At 46.2% G+C, this 22,527-nt stretch overlaps 1 protein-coding gene and 1 long non-coding RNA gene across 8 annotated transcripts in view; one reads left to right on the forward strand and one right to left on the reverse strand.

Moving 5' to 3' along the window:
* LOC134933561 (uncharacterized) overlaps positions 1-21,252 on the reverse strand; it is a 121,672-nt gene extending 100,420 nt beyond the window's left edge. Inside the window, exon 1 of the long non-coding RNA XR_010179731.1 lies at positions 21,051-21,252. This is a non-coding gene — a long non-coding RNA (uncharacterized LOC134933561). The remainder of the gene's footprint in view (positions 1-21,050) is intronic.
* Positions 1-22,527, forward strand: part of BICD1 (BICD cargo adaptor 1) — a 529,680-nt gene that overhangs the window by 326,717 nt on the left and 180,436 nt on the right. The gene's annotated exons all lie outside the window — the stretch shown is intronic.

Here is a 22,527-nt window from a genome sequence, read left to right on the forward strand (position 1 = left end):
GTAGTTATTTTACTTAGGGGGTCATTCCGAGTTGATCGTAGCTGTGCTAAATTTATAACAGCTTTGATCAATCACACTGACATGCGGGGGGGGACGCCCAGCACAGGGCTAGTCCGCCCCGCATGTCAGTGCCGGCCCCCCCGCAGAAGTGCAAAGGCATCGCACAGCGGTGATGCCTTTGCACTTCCAGAGTAGCTCCCGGCCAGCGCAGCTTTAGCGTGCTGGCCGGGAGCTACTCGTCACTCCCCGGCCCGCAGCGGCTGCGTGTGATGTCACGCAGCCGCTGCGGCCCCCGCCCCGTTCGGTCCGGCCACGTCTGCGTTGGCCGGACCGCTCCCACAAAACGGCGGCCAAATGCCACCGTTCCTCCCCCTCCCACCCTTCGGCCGTCTGGCATGCGCCGGCACACTACGGCCCCGGCGCATGCGCAGTAGGGACCCGTTCGCTCGGCTGCGACAAAAAGCAGCGAGCGAACGAGTCAGAATGACCCCCTTAGTACAGAGGTTCCCAAACGCGGTCCTCAATGCACCCCACCAGTCCGGGATTTCGGTATATCCATGGCTCAGCACAGATGGTTAAATCAAATTGACTAGGGTGCTAATTAAGTCACCTGTGGCCAAGCATGGATACATTTAAAACCAGGACCGTTAGGGTGCCTTGAGGACCGCGTTTGGGAACCTCTGACTGAGGGAGTAATTCAGAGTTGATCGCAGCAGCAAATTTGTTAGCAGTTGGGCAAAACCATGTGCACTGCAGGTGGGGCAGATGTAACATGTGCAGAGAGAGTTAGATTTGGGTGGGTTATATTGTTTCTGTGCAGGGTAAATACTGGCTGCTTTATTTTTACACTGCAATTTAGATTTCAGTTTGAACACACCCCATCCAAATCTAACTCTCTCTGCACATGTTACATCTGCTCCCCCCCTGCAGTGCACATGGTTTTGCCCAACTGCTAACAAATTTGCTGCTACGATCAACACTGAATCACCCTCTTAGTACAGTAATGCCCTCTTCTGACTATGGGGGTTATTCAGAGATGGACGTCGTTCTTGCTTCTGCAGTAAGATCTGGCGTCCATCTACTCACATGCTGTGGGCCGCCCAGCATGTGTGTTGCGCCGCCCCGCAATGCGTTTGCAATGTAATTGCGAACGCATCGATTAGAGGACGACCCCTGCCTGGCAGGTGGTCCGGCGACATCTTTTGTCTCAGAGCGGCTCCGCCCCCCCCCCCCCCCCCCCCCCAAAAAAAAAAAAATGGTCAGGATATGCCTGCGTTATCCGGACCATGGCCACCAAACTCCGCGCCCCCCCCCCCCCCCCCCCTGACGCCCGCAGCTGTCAATCACTTCCGGGATGCGATCACATGAAAAGGGTCGCACACGTGCACTATGGACAGTGTGTATGCGCAGACCCGATGGACACGGCCGCTGCATGCGAACGCAGCGGCTACGTCCATCTCTGAAAAAAACCCTATATGTTATATGTTATTCTACAAACAACCTGTTGAAAGATATTGAAGTGTGAGTTATCATTTTCATCTAGATATGCAGATTTTTATACAGATTGATTTTCTTTGTGTTCATGTAAATCGGATGGCTATGGAAGCAGTCGTGTGTGTGCAAATAAATTGGAGTGATTTAGAAGTCAGACCAAGCGACTTCATTTCATTCTCTGGCCGATAAAAAGCGTATTCTAATTTGAAGACTGAATGTTTGCTGTGACTCGGAGGTGATATAAGACTTTGGCGTTATCAATACAAAAACATTGAAAACTAATACAGGTTAAGTATCCTTTATCCAAAATTCAAAATCCCACATTTTTAGGTCCCATGCTGAGATAATCAGTGTCGGACTGGCCCACAGGGGCACCAGGGAAACCACCGGTGGGCCCCACTGCCTGAGGGCCCACTGCTTCCTCTAGGGATCAGGTTCCAGGCTGTGCACTTGTATTATACATGGTAGATATGTTACCTTACACTGCACAAGTCTTTTGTGTATTTCAAGCCTCTGTGGAGGCTGGCCACACCCCCTTTGTAGACTGGCCACCATGGACCTCCATCACTGTATGGGCCTCCATCACTGCATTCCCCCGGTGGGCCCTTCATACCCCAGTCCACACTGGAGATAATGACATATATATTATCGATATTATATATATAAAGTATATCTACATATATCTACACATATAATATATATAATATATATGTCATTATCAGTGGCGGAACAAGCAAGCGGTGGGCCCAGGTGCGACAAAATGCTTTGCCCCCCCCCCCCCCATCCAAGTCCAACCCAGGGGCAGTGCGCGCCGTAGGCGCGCGCAAAAATACATAGTGGCGTGGCTTCGTGGGGAAGGGGTGTGGCCACAAAATAATACCAACACAGTAGTCTCCATTATTCAAATTATGCCGCACAGTAGCACCACTACACCAGGTAGAGACCCTTTTACACCTTACAGCGAACAGATTCCTCTTTTTACACATTACAGCAGACAGCGTGCCCTTTTTACACATAACGGCAGACCGCGTGCCCTTGTTACACATTACGGCAGACAGCATGCCCTTTTTACACATTACAGCAGACAGCGTGCCCTTGTTACACATAGCGGCAGACAGCGTGCCCTTTTTACACATTACGGCAGACAGCGTGCCCTTGTTACACATTACGGCAGACCGCGTGCCCTTGTTACACATTACGGCAGACAGCGTGCCCTTGTTACACATTACGGCAGACAGCGTGCCCTTGTTACACATTACGGCAGACAGCGTCCCCATTTTTACACATTACGGCAGACAGCGTGCCCTTGTTACACATTACGGCAGACAGCGTCCCCATTTTTACACATTACGGCAGGCAGATTCCCCATTTTTACACATAGCAGCAGGCAGATTCCCCATTTTTACACATAGCGTCAGGCAGTCCCCCTGTTTTACACATAGCGTCAGGCAGTCCCCCTTTTTTACACATTACGGCAGGCAGATTCCCCTTTTTACACATTGCGTCGGGCAGATTACCCCTTTTTACACATAGCGGCAGGCAGTCCCCCATTTTTACACATTGCTGCAGGCAGTCCCCCCTTTTTACACATTGCGGCAGGTATGCCCCCCTTTTTACACATTGCGGCAGGTAGTCCCCCATTTTTACACAGTGCGGCAGGTAGTCCCCCATTTTTACACAGTGCGGCAGGTAGTCCCCCATTTTTACACATTGCGGCAGGCAGGCACAAGAAAGAAGGAAAGAAGGAAAGAAAGAAGGAAAGAAGGAAAGAAGGAAAGAAAGAAAGAAAGAAAGAAAGAAAGAAAGAAAGAAAGAAAGAAAGAAAGAAAGAAAGAAAGAAAGAAAGAAAGAAAGAAGAATTATACTTACCCTCTCCGCTGGCTCAGGCTCCTCGGTGCAGCGTCAGAGACGATTCCCGGGCTGGAGAGAAGGAGGAGGAGGGAGGCTGAGAAGGGAGCCGCAGCAGCGCTGTGTTACTGGTGGAGGCGCTGCTGCTGCTGCCCCTCTGCTTCCCTATAGGCTGTTCTCGGAAGACAGCCTATAGGGAAGCAGAGGGGCAGCAGCAGCAGCGCCTCCACCAGTAACAAAGCGCTGCTGCGGCTCCCTTCTCAGCCTCCCTCCTCCTCCTTCCCCCGTCTGTAGTACCGCTGCTCCTCTCCTCTCTTCGCCGGGCGGCTGTGCGCTGCGGGCAGCGGTTGCCCGCAGCGCACAGCGGCATGTAATGAGTCAGTTTGACTCATTACATGCTTGGGCCCCTGGACAGAGGCGGGCCCCAGTGCAGTGCACTGCCTGCACTGCCGGTAGTTCCGCCTCTGGTCATTATCTCAGTAGGGGACCCAAAAATGTGGGATTTAGAATTTTGGATAAAGGATACTCAACCTGTCAGCGCCGTAACTACCTGTGTGCCAGGTGTGCCTGGCACACAGCGCAGTTACCCTGAGGGCGCACGGCCAGCGGCTTGTAATGAGTCAAATTGACTCATTACAAGCCACTAGTTTTTTGCCGCGCGCCGCGCTGGAGGAGAGCAGCAGCGCCGGAGGCAGAGAAGGAGGAGGAGGGAGGGGGACTGGAGAAGCAGCAGCGCTATGTCATTGGTAGTAGCGCCGCTGCAGCACTCCCCTCTCCTTTCCGTATTGGCTGCCCGGCGCTGCTGTGAATGCTGGGATGCGGTTGCCTTATCCCAGCATTCACAGCGGTGGGCAGCCAATGCGGAAGGAGAGGGGGCTGCTGCAGCGACACTACTACCAATGACATAGCACTGCTGCTTCTCCAGTCCCCCTCCCTCCTCCTCCTCCCCTGCGGCTGCTCGAGATCTCTGCCAGCACGAGGAGCCTGACTGCCAGCGGAGAGAGATGGTAAGTATCTCTCTCTCTCTCTCTCTCTCTCTTCTGCCACAATGTGTAAAAAGGGGGACTGGCTGTCGTAATGTGTTAAAAGGGGGATGCTGTCTGCCGTAATGTGTAAAAAGGGGGACGCTGTCTGCCGTAATGTGTAAATAGGGGATGCTGTCTGCCGTAATGTGTAAAAAGGGGGAAGCTGTCTGCCGTAATGTGTAAAAAGGGGGACGCTGTCTGCCGTAATGTGTAAAAAGGGGATGCTGTCTGCCGTAATGTGTAAAAAGGGGACGCTGTCTGCCGTAATGTGCAAATAGGGGATGCTGTCTGCCGTAATGTGTAAAAAGGGGGAAGCTGTCTGCCGTAATGTGTAAAAAGGGGTAACGCTGTCTACCGTAATGTGTAAAAAGGGGATGCTGTCTGCCGTAATGTGTAAAAAGGGGGAAGCTGTCTGCCGTAATGTGTAAAAAGGGGGAATGCTGTCTGCCGTAATGTGTAAAAAGGGGATGCTGTCTGCCGTAATGTGTAAAAAGGAGGACGCTGTCTGCCATAATGTGTAAAAAGGGGGATGCTGTCTGCCTTAATGTGTAAAAAGGGGGATGCTGTCTGCCGTAATGTGTAAAAAGGGGGACGCTGTCTGCCTTAATGTGTAAAAAGGGGGATGCTGTCTGCCGTAATGTGTAAAAAGGGGGACGCTGGCTGCCGTAATGTGTAAAAAGGGGCTCTACCTGCTGTAGTGGCGCTACTGTGCAGCGTAATTTGAATAATGGAGACTACTGTGTGTCAGGTCCGGGTGTTTTTGTGAATCCGTTAACCTGGAACCAACCTCAGGTGTAGGTGCTGGGGTATGAAGAAAACAGGGAGGACGAAGGAAGTTCCGTTTCATATATTTATTAAAGTAACAATTCGGTAAGGAGTTAAATGACTAGTTGTTAATCATCATTATACTGAAGTATTGCAGGAATGACAGAAATAATATGCAAGAGAAAACTCAGAAATAAATAAAAGAAATGTTCATGGAAACATATGCAAAAACAAGCTGAAGAATAAATGTTGAATTGTCCAAATATAAACAGGCTTTGATGCTGAACTGCAGATTGTGTTTAACTGGTTAATGCAGACATGGAGAATTAACTGTAAGAATTTGCAATGGAGTTTTAAGAGTTAACTGAGAGACTGTGAAGAATTATCCTTGTAATGACAACATAGAAAAAGTACTGAATTGGGTTACTTGCGGGTTCCGGAGATCACTGTGAAACTGTAGTAGATGGCAAGGTGATGAATGGGTTAAATGCAGAGTTGAACAAACGAACAGCTGAGGGAATTGGAATCCTCCAGACTTTGTATGATAGGCAGACAGACAGGGTAACCTCATGCAGGACACTGGGAATCCAAGTATTTCCAATAGGTGTGCAATTGACTGATAGCACAATGGAGAGCCGGTAGATCTTTGGCAGTGAAGGCTGCAAAACGGACCTCTGGGAACGGAGGCGATATCTGGACCACGGGAATCACACAGGAATGCACGGAGAGAGTTCAGAGCTAGAGCACAGCTTTGATACAACAAAGCACTGGCCCAGAGTGACATAATCCCAGCCTACTTAAAGGCAGCACAAGCACGGGATTGGCTTACACCTGCCCACAGGTGTTTTCACAAGTGCTCAGTATTAGCTATTTGGTCTCCAACATGGCCACCTCCTATACAGCAGACACACCGCAGTGCCTTAGGCCATTTGGTCCCCGCACTCACAGTTCCCAGACTCTGCATTACCTGTGCCATTGATCACGCCGTGCCCCCACACGGGCGCACAGCACCGCGAGCAACCGCACTGGCAACGGATGAACCCCAGAACCCGCAAAGGTGAGAGACCGGTTCGTGACAGTACCCCCTCTTCTACGGGTGGTCTCCGAACACCTTTGAACCTTGTCAGGATTTTTGGAGAAGTATTTCTGTACCAGTCTTGGAGCATGAACATCTTCAGAGAAAACCCAGGATCTCTCCTCCGGGCCGTAACCCTTCCAGTCGACCAGAAACTGTAAACGTCCATATCCGGAACGTGAGTCCACAACCTCTTTAACTTCAAATTCCTCATTCTGCAAAGAGTGAACTTTAGGAGATTTGGACTGGGTAGTACGGAACTTATTGAGAATCAAAGGCTTCAGTAAAGATGTATGAAAGGCGTTAGGAATTCTCAAAGACGGTGGCAGCTTGACTTTGTATGACACAGGGTTGAGTACCTTTACAATGGGAAATGGACCAATAAACCTGGGAGCAAATTTCTTAGAAGGAACTTTGAACTTGAGATTGCGCGTAGAAATCCAAACTTGGTCTCCCACTTTGTAATTCGGTACAGCTTTACGTTTTCTATCTGCAAAAGATTTATAACGAGCGGAAGTTTTGACCAAGGACTTACGTACACAACTCCAGATGCTAGATAGACGTTGAAGCTCTTGATCTGCCGCTGGGACCTCTAGGGCTGGCAATGGATGAAACTCTGGCACACGAGGATGAAAGCCGAAGTTAATATAAAAGGGCGTAGATTCTGAAGATGAATGGAAGAGATTATTATGAGCAAATTCTGCCAATGGAAGGTAGTCAACCCAGTCATCCTGTGAGGACGATATATATAGCCGGAGAAATGTTTCAAGGTCTTGGTTGACTCTCTCAGTTTGTCCATCTGTCTGAGGATGATATGCAGAAGAAAAGTTCAACTTGACATTTAAAGATGAACAAAGCGACCTCCAAAACTTGGCCACAAACTGTGTTCCCCGATCAGAAACAATTTCTCGAGGAAGGCCATGCAACTTGAAGATTTCAGAGATGAACAATCTGGCTAGTAAAGGGGCTGATGGTAACCCAGTTAATGGAATGAAATGTGCCATTTTCGAAAATCGATCCACTATCACCCAAATGGTATTTCGCCCTTTTGATGGAGGTAGATCGGTCACGAAATCCATTGAGATATGAGTCCATGGTTGTTTGGGTATGGATAGTGGATGTAACAAACCTGGTGGAGAACTTCTTGGACTCTTATGTTGGGCACATTTAGGACATGCTGCTATAAACTCTTGGACATCGGCTTTGAGACGTGGCCACCAATAAGACTGTTGAATAAACTTGAGAGTCTTTAGAACCCCAGGATGACCCATGAAGGAAGAGGAGTGAGCCCAGGTAAGCAGCCGTTTTCGAAGACTTGTGGCGACAAAGGTCTTGCCAGGCGGAGGAACTGGAGAGGTTCGAGTCATTAAAAAGGACCTAGGATTCACAATGGCTTGATTCGTGGTAGCATCATTTAATTCAGAAGAAGCAAAGGACCGGGAAAGGGCATCTGCCTTTTTGTTCTGAGACCCTGGACGATAGGTGAGTTTGAAATCAAATCGTGAGAAGAAAAGCGCCCATCGAGCTTGTCGTGGATTCAAACACTGAGCTGACTGCAGATACAGAAGATTCTTATGATCAGTATAAACTGTAATGCGATGTTGAGCTCCTTCTAGAAGGTATCTCCACTCTTCAAATGCCAACTTGATGGCAAGTAACTCTTGCTCACCGATTGCATAATTACGTTCTGCCGGGAGGAACTTACGGGAGAAATATCCGCAGGGATGGACCTTTTTATCTTCAAAGACTTGTGACAACACAGCTCCTACTGCTTCTGTAGATGCATCCACCTCTAGTAGAAAGGGACGATTCAGATCAGGCTGTCGAAGAATGGGGGCTGACACAAAGGCTTGCTTTAAATCAGAGAAGGCTTTGATTGCTTCTGAAGACCAGTTCGTAGGATTTGCTCCCTTACGAGTTAGGGCTGTGATGGGAGCAGCTAACGTAGAATAATTCTTAATGAATCTCCTATAGAAATTAGCAAAGCCGAGAAATCGCTGAATCCCCTTGAGAGTTGTAGGAGTGGACCAATCTCGGATAGCTTGTACCTTACCGGGATCCATACATAGCTCTGATCCAGAAATGATGTAACCAAGGAACGGTATGGAAGATACTTCAAAAGTGCACTTCTCTAACTTACAATAAAGTTGATTTTTCCTCAGACGTGTCAGTACCTCTTTAACTTGGTGACGGTGAGACTTTATATCCCTAGAGAATATTAGGATATCATCCAGGTACACTACTAGACACTTGTAGAGAAGATCACGAAAAAGTTCATTCACATAGCTTTGAAAAACTGCAGGTGCATTACAAAGACCGAAAGGCATTACAAGGTATTCGTAATGCCCATCCCGGGTATTAAAAGCAGTTTTCCACTCGTCCCCTTCTCGGATGCGGATTAAATTGTAGGCCCCTCGGAGATCCAGTTTTGTAAACACAGTAGCTCCTTTTACCCGGTCAAATAATTCTGGAATTAAAGGTAATGGATACTTGTTTTTCACAGTGATCTCATTGAGTCCACGGTAATCTATGCATGGTCGTAACCCACCGTCCTTCTTCTTAACGAAAAAGAATCCGGCTCCTGCAGGTGAAGAAGATGGTCTGATAAATCCTTTGGTTAGATTTTCTTGTATATAATCAGACATAGCTTGCGTCTCTGGGATGGATAGCGGATAAATTCGTCCCCTAGGAGGTGTTTTACCCGGAACCAGGACAATTGGGCAGTCCCATTCGCGATGAGGAGGTAGAGAGTCTGCTGCTTGTTTACTGAAAACATCCGCAAAGGATTGATACACCGGAGGTAGGTCGGGAAGGCTGATTGACCGGAGAGGTACAATTGAGGCTAAACAGTCCTTGGTACAAGATTTACCCCATGAAAGGACTTCCATGGTTTGCCAATTAAGTTGAGGGTTATGTTTCTGCAGCCAAGGTAAACCAAGTATCACATCTTGAGAGGCTTTGGGAATCACGTAGAAGGAGAGGTATTCGGAATGGAGCACACCAACTTTCATCTTGAGACATACGGTTCGATGAGTAATTATACCATCTGGAATTCGACTTCCATCCACTGCTGTAACGGCAACTGCTGCTTCCAGAGGCATGGTTTGAACTTTAGACCGCATGACAAAGGCTGAGGAGATGAAGTTCTCGGCTGCCCCAGAATCTAGGAGAGCTGAAACTTTCACTGTAGAATTTGGAACTTCTAATTGAATAGACAAAGTCGGCTCTTCCCCAGAACGTGATTCTAGAGTAACTCCTAGCTTAACCTCTCTTGAATAAGCTAGGAGCGAGAGTTTCCCGGTCGGAGTTTGCAGAATTTAACTAAGTGTTCACAGGACCCACAGTACATGCAGAGGTTACCCTGTCGACGACGAAGTCGTTCCTCTTCTGTGAGGCGAGAGCGCCCAATCTGCATAGGTTCGTCTGTCGTTACCGGAGACTGTGATGAAGAATCTTGTCGAGGCCTAGGATGATAACGTGGACTGGATCGCTCTGCCCTGGATTTCTCTAAACATCGCTCCCTGTAGCGTAGGTCAAGTTTGTTACAGAGAGAAATCAATTCATCCAGTTTAGTTGGCACATCCCGGATAGTTAAATCGTCCTTGATTCTCTCAGAAAGTCCATTCCAAAACGCGGCGATCAGGGCCTCCTCATTCCAGTTTAACTCTGAAGACAACGTGCGAAACTGAACAATATATTGATTGACAGGACGTAAACCTTGACGTAGACGGAGAATCTCCAAAGATGCTGAGGTGGTCCTGCCGGGTTCGTCAAAGATTCTCCGGAAAGAAGATACAAACTCTTTGTAATTAGAGAGGATAGGATCACCTCTCTCCCATAATGGTGATGCCCACTCCAGAGCCTGACCGGAGAGGAGGGCAATAATATATGCGACCTTAGAACGAGCTGATGGGAAACTGGCGGACATCAGTTCGAACTGGATCTCGCATTGATTCAGGAATCCCCTGCAAAGTTTTGGAGTTCCGTCAATCTTACTCGGAGAGGGTAACTGCAAGCGGGACGTAGGCAGCATCACAGGAGAAGCTGTAGTGGTAACTGGGACAACCGGAGTTGGAATCTGGACTTGAGACGTTTTAATTGCTGTATGAAGAGTCTCTAAACGGTCTGCCATAGTTTGCATAAACTGCACTATTTGTGTCTGTATAGACTCCTGGTTTTCCAGACGGGAAAGGATATTTGACGTAGCACCGCCTCCTGCGAATTGGTCACTTGACGGATCCATGTGGCCAGTGCTTACTGTCAGGTCCGGGTGTTTTTGTGAATCCGTTAACCTGGAACCAACCTCAGGTGTAGGTGCTGGGGTATGAAGAAAACAGGGAGGACGAAGGAAGTTCCGTTTCATATATTTATTAAAGTAACAATTCGGTAAGGAGTTAAATGACTAGTTGTTAATCATCATTATACTGAAGTATTGCAGGAATGACAGAAATAATATGCAAGAGAAAACTCAGAAATAAATAAAAGAAATGTTCATGGAAACATATGCAAAAACAAGCTGAAGAATAAATGTTGAATTGTCCAAATATAAACAGGCTTTGATGCTGAACTGCAGATTGTGTTTAACTGGTTAATGCAGACATGGAGAATTAACTGTAAGAATTTGCAATGGAGTTTTAAGAGTTAACTGAGAGACTGTGAAGAATTATCCTTGTAATGACAACATAGAAAAAGTACTGAATTGGGTTACTTGCGGGTTCCGGAGATCACTGTGAAACTGTAGTAGATGGCAAGGTGATGAATGGGTTAAATGCAGAGTTGAACAAACGAACAGCTGAGGGAATTGGAATCCTCCAGACTTTGTATGATAGGCAGACAGACAGGGTAACCTCATGCAGGACACTGGGAATCCAAGTATTTCCAATAGGTGTGCAATTGACTGATAGCACAATGGAGAGCCGGTAGATCTTTGGCAGTGAAGGCTGCAAAACGGACCTCTGGGAACGGAGGCGATATCTGGACCACGGGAATCACACAGGAATGCACGGAGAGAGTTCAGAGCTAGAGCACAGCTTTGATACAACAAAGCACTGGCCCAGAGTGACATAATCCCAGCCTACTTAAAGGCAGCACAAGCACGGGATTGGCTTACACCTGCCCACAGGTGTTTTCACAAGTGCTCAGTATTAGCTATTTGGTCTCCAACATGGCCACCTCCTATACAGCAGACACACCGCAGTGCCTTAGGCCATTTGGTCCCCGCACTCACAGTTCCCAGACTCTGCATTACCTGTGCCATTGATCACGCCGTGCCCCCACACGGGCGCACAGCACCGCGAGCAACCGCACTGGCAACGGATGAACCCCAGAACCCGCAAAGGTGAGAGACCGGTTCGTGACACTGTGCACCGTAGTATGAATTGGTATTATTTTGTGGCCACGCCCCTTCCCCATGAAGCCACGCCCCTATTTTTTATTTTATTTTTGGGGTGCGCCAATGCCGTTTCTTGCACCCAGCGCTAAAATGCCTAGTTACGGCACTGCAACCTGTATTACATTTTCCGTTTTTACAAATTAATTGAATAAATATGGTACATTCACTGTTATTTTTCAGGAGGAACCAGCAGGAATTGAGTTCCTGAACCTCTCATTAAATATGACATCATCAGGAACTGGGTTCCTGAACCTGTCCTGGGCCAAAATGTATTTTCTGGGGACATTGTGTAACTGGCACTGCTGGGGGCATTGTGTAACTGGCACTGCTGGGGGCATTGTGTAACTGGCACTGCTGGGTGCATTATGTGTATCTGGCACTACTGGGGGCATTATGTGTATATTTGGCACTGCTGGGGGCATTGTGTAACTGGCACTGCTGGGGGCATTATGTGTATCTGGCACTACTGGTGGCATTATGTGTATACATGGCAGTACTCGGGGCATTATGTGTTTTAAAAAAAAAAATTATATGTACCAATTGATGAACCGCACCTTTTGTAACTCCGCCCACATCACCGCTCACCACTGCCCCACCCACAGTTTCTGAACCTATTTTCCTGTAAAAATAGCACTGGGTACATTTAGATTTTATGTAAGACCAGTATGTGCAGAAATCCTCATTTCAATTTGTGTTGCAGCTGTTAATGAAGTTTAACCTGTTAAGTGTAACCATGTATGGATTCGCCGCCTACATTCATCCAACTTCAGTTTCTGCATTGATCTCCCTGTCGAATCAATGTATCATCAAAGTTGAGATCCACACCCAAGAGTTGGTAGAGTCAGGTCACAGGACTCCATACTGGACAAGGAAAGCCCTACTGGTTGGATGAGAGGCGCTCTACTCTGTCTGCATACATCATGCTGTAAGTAACATTAGACGGCGGACTGTAGGACCCACTGATCTCTGACATGCGCGTTGTCACATATGTCTTTCCTGCCATTCCTAGCGAACGGACGCACCTCTGAGACTCCCACAGATATGCAAGCCTCACAGAACACACAGAGTACCGCAAGTACACTATGTACCTGATTCATTCTTGTATGGAATCACACAGCCGAAAATGCAAATGCAGCAGGAGGCATCTCCTGTTTGCATTAGCGAGGATCCAAATGCTGCGTTTGAGGACCATCGCAACTCATGATGGTTACAGGCATCGTAATCTGAAGTTTACTCATGCTATCTATAGGATCCGGACACCCGGGTCCAGGAAATCTTTGACCAGCTATGTAAACCCAGCCTGGGCCCGTCACGCCACATGGATGACAGCCCCCATTCTCGTTATGAAGAGCATTGCCAGGTGCCGTCCCAAAAATGCTGTAGCATGTCTATCATGGTGAGCTGATGGTGCTGCAAGCGACGTCATAATTCCCACAAACATCATATTTGTACTCAAACCATCGGGTTTGCATACAGTTATGAATTAGACCCTTCATCACCACCGCTACCATAGAGGGGCATAACGCAACTAACCACCAGGGGGCTTACATCATATCGCCCAGGGCACTGCAACACCCAGCAATACCCTCGCGCTCCAGGCTGCTCTATACATGTGCATCCATGTGTCTCTATACTAGCTGTTGTTATCTACCTGGTTAAATAAACCCAAGACCTGGTTAGGCTGCACCACATGTGGACTAACCTCTAGCAACACCAATAGTTTTGTGACACACTCAGCACCTTCCACTCTGACCCAGTGTATTGTCTACTATCTAGGGGGGACAAGTCTTCTGCTGTAACGTCCTGCAGACAGGTTACAGACTCCAGACTCCTACACTGAGCAATACTCTGCAAATACTACTGACCAATAAGTCATGATGAGTACTCCTAGCCGGCAGTGTGACTACTTATCAACAGCATGGTGGCAGTAGACATTTTTCTGTATGAGTAAATCCTTGCTTAATCAGGAAGGGGATCATGGGCTGATCCCTGCCGTATCTTCACTTACATATATGCATTTGCAAAACATTGAGAATATATGCATTTGCAAAACATTGAGAAAAATAACACTTCTATAAATTTAATCGTTGCAGATGAACACAAATCGTCCGCGCATGGTGTAAAATGAGCATATTTGCCTTCATGCTGGGTTGTAGGCATCTCTGCAATCAGGCCTCCCAGAATCTGTTCCCTTGGCTTTATAGCCATCATCAGTATCATGGTGCACTTTTCACCAGCCCTATACTTGGTGCAAAGGATCCACCTGAAAGTGTCAACCACCATTGCTGTTGTCATCCAGGGCTTAGGTCTCATGCTTCTGGTGAAGGTGTCCATGGTCTACTGCAGCCTCGGCCATGCATCTCCTCATACGAGTACCACCCGGTCTACTCTGCTTAAAGTGGTTGGCAGAGTATTAGGCTTCACATCCCCAGTCTCCCGATTTCCAGAGATTTCCTTGAGTTTTCTGTGTATGACCCAACTTGTGTTCTGGTCTCTCTCTCTTGTGTTAACCCTTGGCAACATTCAGCTCTATAGAGTTTGGCCTCGGCCTGTGATTTGACATTCCTTCTGCCCACATTTTTGGCTCAGACGTTCCTGCACTGTTTGCAGACTCGGCTTGCCGACTGCTCTTACACCATCACGCTGTGAACCAACTCTTGAGCCACGACTTTCATGCTGGGTGCAGCGATACCCAAACTCCCTTGCAGGGATCCCCGGTGAAAACCACCAGTGCATTAGATTGTGCCCAACTACTGTTGGTAGTACCAGTCTTAGCTGAATAGAAAGAATGCAACAATCTGCCAATGAATCATGACAGAAAACAGGCAGAACTAGGCGAATGCTGAATCGGCATAGCCCGCCATAAATACTAACCACACATGGTTGATATACAACAATATAAGTTGCAATGGGATATGTTTGCCTTTAAATTATTCTTTCTTTAAACCTCTTGTTTTTGTTAAACTGAAACACATCTTATGAAATGTACTTGGCTAATTAAAATAGAGCAATAGCTAAATATCAGTATCTTACTAGGAAAAGCCAAAAGCATTCCTATGGTATGGCCAAGATCAAATAATTGGGAAGTTACGGGAAGAACATTGTCAAGTTGATGGATGCTATAGTTGAACAGGCCAAATATCATGTGTCTACGCCAAGCCTGTTACATAAATCTGTTACATAGGATGTACAGTGCATCCTTAAAGTATTCACAGCGCGTCACTTTGTCCACATTTTGTTATGTTACAGCCTTATTCCAAACTGGAATAAATTCATTTTTTCCCTCAAAATGCTACACACAATATCCCATAATGACAACGTAAAAAGTTTTTTTTTTAGATTTTTGCTAATTTATTAAAAATAAAAAACTAAGAAATCACATGTACATAATTATTCACAGCCTTTGCTCAATACTTTGTTTATGCACCTTTGGCAGCAATTACAGCCTCAAGTCTTTTTGAATATGATGCCACAAGCTTGGCACACCTATCTTTGAGCAGTTTCGCCCATTCCTCTTTGGAGCACCTCTCAAGCTCCATCAGGTTGGATGGGAAGCGTTGGTGCATAGTCATTTTCAGATCTCTCCAGAGATGTTCAATCAGATTCAAGTCTGGGCTCTAGCTGGGCCACTCAAGGACACTCACAGAATTGTCCTGAAGCCACTCCTTTGATACCTTGGCTGTGTGCTTAGGGTCGTTGTCCTGCTGAAAGATGAACCGTCGCCCCAGTCTGAGGTCAAGAGCGCTCTGGAGCAGGTTTTCATTCAGGGTGTCTCTGTACATTGCTGCATTTATCTTTTCCTCTATCCTGACTAGTCTGCCAGTTCCTGCCACTGAAAAACATCCCCACAGCTTGATGCTGCCACCACCATGCTTCACTGTAGGGATGGTATTGGCCTGGTGATGAGTGGTGCCTGGTTTCTTCCAAACATGATGCCTGGCATTCACGCCAAAGAGTTCAATCTTTGCCTCATCAGACCAGAGAATTTTTTTTCTCATGGTCTGAGAGTCCTTCAGGTGCATTTTGACAAACTCCGGGCTGCCATGTGCTTTTTACTAAGAAGTGGCTTCCGTCTGGCCACTCTACCATACAGGCCTTTTGGTGGATTGCTGCAGAGATGGTTGTCTTTTTGGAAGGTTCTCCTCTCTCCACAGAGGAAAGCTGTAGCTCTGATAGAGTGATCATATGGTTCTTTGTCACCTCCCTGACTAGGGCCCTTCTTCCCTGATCGCTCAGTTTAGACGGCCGACCAGCTCTAGGAAGAGTCTTGGTGGTTCCGAACTTCTTCATTTACGGATGATGGAGGCCACTGTGCTCATTGGGACCTTCAAAGCGGCAGATATTTTTCTGTACCTTTCTCCAGATTTATGCTGTGAGACAATCCTGTCTTGTAGGTCTACAGATAATTCCTTTGACTTCATGTTGGTTTGTGCTCAGACATGCACTGTCAAATGTGGGGACCTTATATAGACAGGTGTGTTCCTTTCCAAATCATGTCCAATCAACTGAATTTACCAAAGGTAGACTCCAATTAAGCTGTAGGAACATCTCAAGGATGATCAGTGGAAAAAAATACACCTGAGCTCAATTTTGGCAAAGGCTGTGAATACTTATGTACATGTGATTTCTTAGTTTTTTATTTTTAATAAATTTGCAAAAATCACAAAAAACTTTTTTCACATTGTCATTATGGGGTATTGTGTGTAGAACAGTGGTTCCCAAACTTTTTGGAATCATGGCATCCTAGAGTATCAGAATTTTATTCACGGCACCCCTAGGCCAAAAATTTCTTAGAGAGTAACTTTTAAATAAATATTAAATAAAACATTGTGTTTATATGTCATCTTTAGGATCCATTATGTGGTGAGGGACAAGATTTGCTTTTGTTTGTCCTCATATTTTATGATTGGAAGCCACCAGCACTGGTTTTGCCTATTACATTGACCAGAAATAATTTTGATTGGTCCTGGACCACCAATCCAAGGCACCCCTGCAAGTGTACTGAGGCACCCCAGGCAGAGCCGGATTAAGGGAGGGGTCCCGGGGATACGTACCCCGGGACCCCCTTTCCAAAAGGGCCCCCTGCCACACCACAGATCGGATCTCTCTTCAATCCAATCTGCGGTGCTGCGCTCACGAGCCCCGGCTCCCCGCTGCCCTGTCCCTCCTCCTCCTTCAGTTCAGCGTGCGGCGCGCCAATGACTGAGCCGCAGGCTTGCTGAGCCGGACAGCAATTGGACAGCTGAGCCGTCGCTCAGCTGCGCTGACTACAGCTCTAAGAAGAGTGTTCTAACAGCTGTAGTCAGGTCAGCTGAGCGACGGCTCAGTTGTCCAATTGCTGTCCGGCTCAGCAAGCCTGCGGCTCAGCCATTGGCGCGCCGCACGCTGAACTGAAGGAGGAGGGATTCTTAGTGATGTGTATATATATATATATATATATATATATAATTTATTTTTATTTATTTTTTAGTCCATGGGGGCCCCCTGCGCTTTAGTGCCCCAGGCCTCCCGGGGCCTTAATCCGGCTCTGACCCCAGGGTGCCTAGACACACAGTTTGGGAACCACTGGTGTAGAATTTTGAGGAGAAAAAATGAATTTATTCCATTTTGGAATAAGGCTGTAACATAAAATGTGGAAAAAAAAGTGAAGTGCTGTGAATACTTTCCAGATGCACTGTATGATAAATTTGTTGTGGGGTTATGGTTTTTTGTATGTCCAAGGAAAGCTATAAATGTATAAATTAAATAACCAGTCAGGGTTACTCTGCATTCTGACCTTGAGGTGGCTTACATGTGTTACTTGACAATCAGTATGGGCTGGTCTTTATATAAATAAATAATTCTTTATTCAAAATTAATTCACTCGTTATTGAATACAAGCAAGGCAAAAAATTACTCAAACAGTTGGTACATGTAATTCTCCATATTTTTTTTTTTTAACATTTTCTTAACATTTATTAACTCCACACCCCCTGCCCAAGGAGTGTGGGGAATAGCCCTAGATGCTAGATCCCACACCAAGGGTTCCCCTATAGTGCCACCAGCCAGGGCTGCTAAAGTTGGTTAATGGAAAATCGATTAGACCCCACAAACTTTGCCAACACCAACTTTTCCATTACCAGCCTAGGCTCAATGGCCCCCACATCTGTTTGTATTCCTTATTTACTTGCACAAAAAAATAATGCATGTATTCCGGGGCACAAACGAATGCGGCGGGATCGTGGTTTACAGACGGTTGGTCATTGACAACAGTTTACAAAATATCATCATATTGCATCCTCAAACATTTCTGATAACATTGTGAAAGTTGACAGACCCAAACTACATTTTTCCAAACATCTGTGGTCTTTGGGCCTGATTCAGAATGGGACGCTGTTACTTTTGCATGTGCAGATATCTGATTATTGGGAATGGGAGCAGGCCCCGTTCTGCGCATGTACAGAGCGGGTAATGTGTGATCGTACGCAGTCCCCCTTCTGCTTCTGCCTGATTTCCGGGAGTGGCAAGGCCAGGGTCTTCGTCTGTGGACGTATACTTCCTGGCCTTGCAAGGCGCTCTGCGATGGCCAGCCTGAGTGCTTACTCAACTGGCTGTCTGCAGGAAACATTGCAACTTTCGGTCGCAATGTTGATTCCTGTCTGCGACCGTAAGTGCAGCAAGGAGGTGTCTGACACCCATATGGTTACCTCCCATCATGACTAGCACCATATGGTTATCTCCCATCGTAACTATTTCATAAGGTCATCTCCTATTGTGTCTTACACCATATGGTTCTCTACCATTGTGACTAACACCATATGGTTTTCTCCCAATGTGCCTTACATCATATGGTTATCATCCTGAATAACAACGAATGGTTATCTCCCATTGTGACTAACATTGTATGGTTATCTCCCATCATAAATAACACCATATGGCTATCTCCCATTGTGACTAACACTATATGGTTATCTTCCATCGTGACTAACACCATCTGGTTTTCCATTGTGATTAACATCATATAGATAAATCCCATTGTGACTTACACCATATAGATATCACCCATTGTGACTAACACCTAATGGATGTCTCCCATTGTGACTAACACCTAATAGATGTCTCCCATTGTGAATAACACCATATAGATATCTCCCATTGTGATTAACACCATATGGATATCTGCCATTGTGACTAACACCATATGGATGTCTCCTATTGTGACTAACACCATATGGATGTCTCCCATTGTGACTAACACCATATGGTTATATTTCATCGTGACCTTCACCATCTGGTTTTCCATTGTGATTAACATCATATAGATATCTCCCATTGTGACTAACACCATATAGATATCTCCCATTGTGACTAACCCCTAATGGATATCTCCCATTGTGACTAACATCATATGGATGTCCCCTTTGTGACTAACACCATATGGATATATCCCATTGTGATTAACACCATATAGATATCTCCCATTGTGACTTAACACCATATGGATATCTCCCATTGTGACTAGCACCTAATGGATGTTTCCCATTGTGACTAACACCATGTAGATATCTCCCATTGTGACTAACACCATATAGATGTCTCCCATTGTGACTAACACCTAATGGATGTCTCCCATTGTGACTAACACCATATAGATATCTCCCATTGTGACTAACACCATATGGATGTCTCCCATTGTACCTAACACCTAATGGATGTCTCTCATTGTGGCTAACACTATATGGATGTCTCCCATTGTGACTTAACACAATATGGATGTATCCCATTGTGACTAACACCATATGGCTATCTATTATCATGACTAACACCATATAGTTATCTCACATCGTGACTAACACCACATGAATATCTCACATTGTGGCTAACACCATATAGAGATCTCCCATTGTGACTAACACCATATAGATGTCTCCCATTGTGACTAACACAATATGGTTATCTCACATCGTGACTAACACCACATGAATATCTCACATTGTGGCTAACACCATATAGAGATCTCCCATTGTGACTAACACCATATAAATATCTTCCATTGTGACTAACACCATATGGTTATCTATTATCATGACTAACACCACATAGTTATATCACATTGTGACTAACACCACATGAATATCTCCCATTGTGACTAACACCATATGCTTGTTGACAGTAAATACATTTAGCATTTAGTAAACGCAAGTTGCTGCTTTTTTGGAGCTAATTCACTCTCTTTTTGTAGTGTGTTTTGCCTTGGCGACACTGCTGCCTGCAAGGTGATCTTACAAATGCCTACACCACTGGGGCCGGGTTGGTGGTTGGAGGGAGTGGGTAGTATGCTACCAAAGTACAGTAAGGGCATGTCAATGTGAAATACGATTGTCTCCTAAAAGGCGCAGATACACCTGTTTGAAGTATGACTTGAGTGTATTCAGCAGATGATGATAAAAGACATTGGCAGATCCAGCTTGATTTGCCGTTAACAGGCTTCAGGAGACTTGGGTACTTATTATCTGCTTCTTCCAGCCATTTACTGTAATGAGTATGAATTGGGTATTGTATATTTGAGCATATTTTGTGCTCACAGTGAAGCCACACCTCCTGCTATGCCACACCTCCTGCCATATTCCTGCCCTTGTGGGTGGGAGGTGTATTTTCTACCTAGACACAGTTGCTTACATCTCGCAGCCATCTCTGAATAGTAAGCAAAATGCTATGTTTGTTCCACTAGTGCATTTTACATTTGTGCTTAGATAGGCACATATTGCATCCAAGTCTGCATCTGTAAGTGGCGTTTACAGCAGGTGACAAAATCTCTAGTGTGCCATGTGATCAAGCCAGCTGCAAACAGCCAGGTCTTAGAAATGCATGTGACCTACACACTTAAGCAGCAGCGGATTTAGGGGTCAGGCCACCCCTAGGCACATTATTGTCCACCGCTCCCCCCCAATTACGTCACTTCTCCCATCATTTCGGGGCCAGTCTGGATGCCTCGAGGCCACCAAAGCAGCCCCAACCTCACCCTACTACCAGCTCCCGGTTCACAATTTGCTGACCATTGTCCCACTCCCGTCAGTTGCAAAATAAAATATTTAAAAAAAAAAAGTTGGAATGACAAAAAAACAAAATTACCACAGCCTTGTGTGCTGCCCACAGCAAGCGCCACCTCTAGGCATGTGCCTAGTGGGAAATCCACCACTGCACTTAAGCACCACGAAAATCAGATCACCGGCCCTCGTGGACCAGGAAACAGTTTTACTCTCACCCCCACAAATACATACAGTCCTTTCATTTCCCATCCAGGGCATTTCATTCATCCAGCACTCTTTCCACAATGCAAGACTCGGACATCTAAAAGCTATATGGAACCCAGAATAGGCTGCACCGACCAAGAGTGATACATATATACACACATTTATCTGAGTATAGCAATTATCTCCCAGGACTGGGAACAAATGGAATTGAGTCTTACCTGCAGTGATCACTGGTCAGTCCCTGTCCCGTTATTAGGTGACTACTATCCTTCTCAGAGATAAAAGCCCTCGCTGTGGTAACCAATCACCAACAAACGTGGCTACCAATCAGTTAGTGCCAGCTGATACGTATATCTTATTTGTTGAAATATGTTGGCTTGTGTCCAATCTCTTAGCATAAAGGTTGGCACTAAACAGGAGCGTACAGCTGCAGGAGGATGTACAGTAACTGAACAGGATGTCAGTTTGTGGTTAGCTGTTGTGGTTTAAACCTTTAGCAAACTTGTAATTTGCAAAAATATAGCATTCCAGCCAAGCAAAGGTGGCAGCACATCTTCAAAATGTCACGGATTGCCCACTATATGCCAGGGCTGGACTATTACTCCAATATCACATGATTATTGTACCGCAGGTTGATATGACAAAAGGGTATTACTGAGCAGGATGCTGGAATGTGGTTATCTACTGTTGTAAAAATAGCTCGTATTATGCAAAAATATTGCATGTGGGCCGAGCATAGCACTTCCGAACAACTGTCACGGATAGTCCCCAGTGCTCAGACTATGACTGCGATGTGGGGGACACACTCATGGGTGTAGTGGTTGTGCCCAGACGTTATTGTAAATGGCACCTGTATGGGAAGGAGGGGCTACAGGAGTGCCGTGTGTCTGATAGAGTTGACATTCAACACACTACTACAAATGAAAACCAACTCTCAACAAGAGGATTAAACACACTGCTGCAAATGACAACCAACTACCAACAAGAGGATTCAACACACTGCTGCAAATGACAACCAACTCCCAGCCAACTCCCAACAAGAGGATTCAACACACTGCTGCAAATGACAACCAACTACCAACAAGAGGATTCAACACACTGCTGCAAATGACAACCAACTCCCAACAAGAGGATTCAACACACTGCTGCAAATGACAACCAACTCCTTACCAAGGGATTCAGCACACTGCTACAAATGACAACCAACTCCCAACAAGAGGATTCAACACACTGCTGCAAATGACAACCAACTCCCAATTGGATGGTGCAACACACTGCTACAAATGACAACCAACTCCCAACAAGAGGATTCAACACACTGCTGCAAATGACAACCAACTCGCTACCAAGGGATTCGACACACTGCTGCAAATGACAACCAACTCCCTACCAAGGGATTCGACACACTGCTGCAAATGACAACCAACTCCCTACCAAGGGATTCGACACACTGCTGCAAATGACAACCAACTCCCTACCAAGGGATTCGACACACTGCTGCAAATGACAACCAACTCCCTACCAAGGGATTCGACACACTGCTGCAAATGACAACCAACTCCCAATTGGATGGTGCAACACACTGCTACAAATGACAACCAACTCCCTACCATGGGGTTTGACACACTGCTACAAATGACAACCCACTCCCAATTGAAAGATGTGACAGGCTGCTACAAATGATAACCCGCTCAC

This window comes from Pseudophryne corroboree, chromosome 6, assembly GCF_028390025.1.
Source record: "Pseudophryne corroboree isolate aPseCor3 chromosome 6, aPseCor3.hap2, whole genome shotgun sequence".
Taxonomy (NCBI): domain Eukaryota; kingdom Metazoa; phylum Chordata; class Amphibia; order Anura; family Myobatrachidae; genus Pseudophryne; species Pseudophryne corroboree.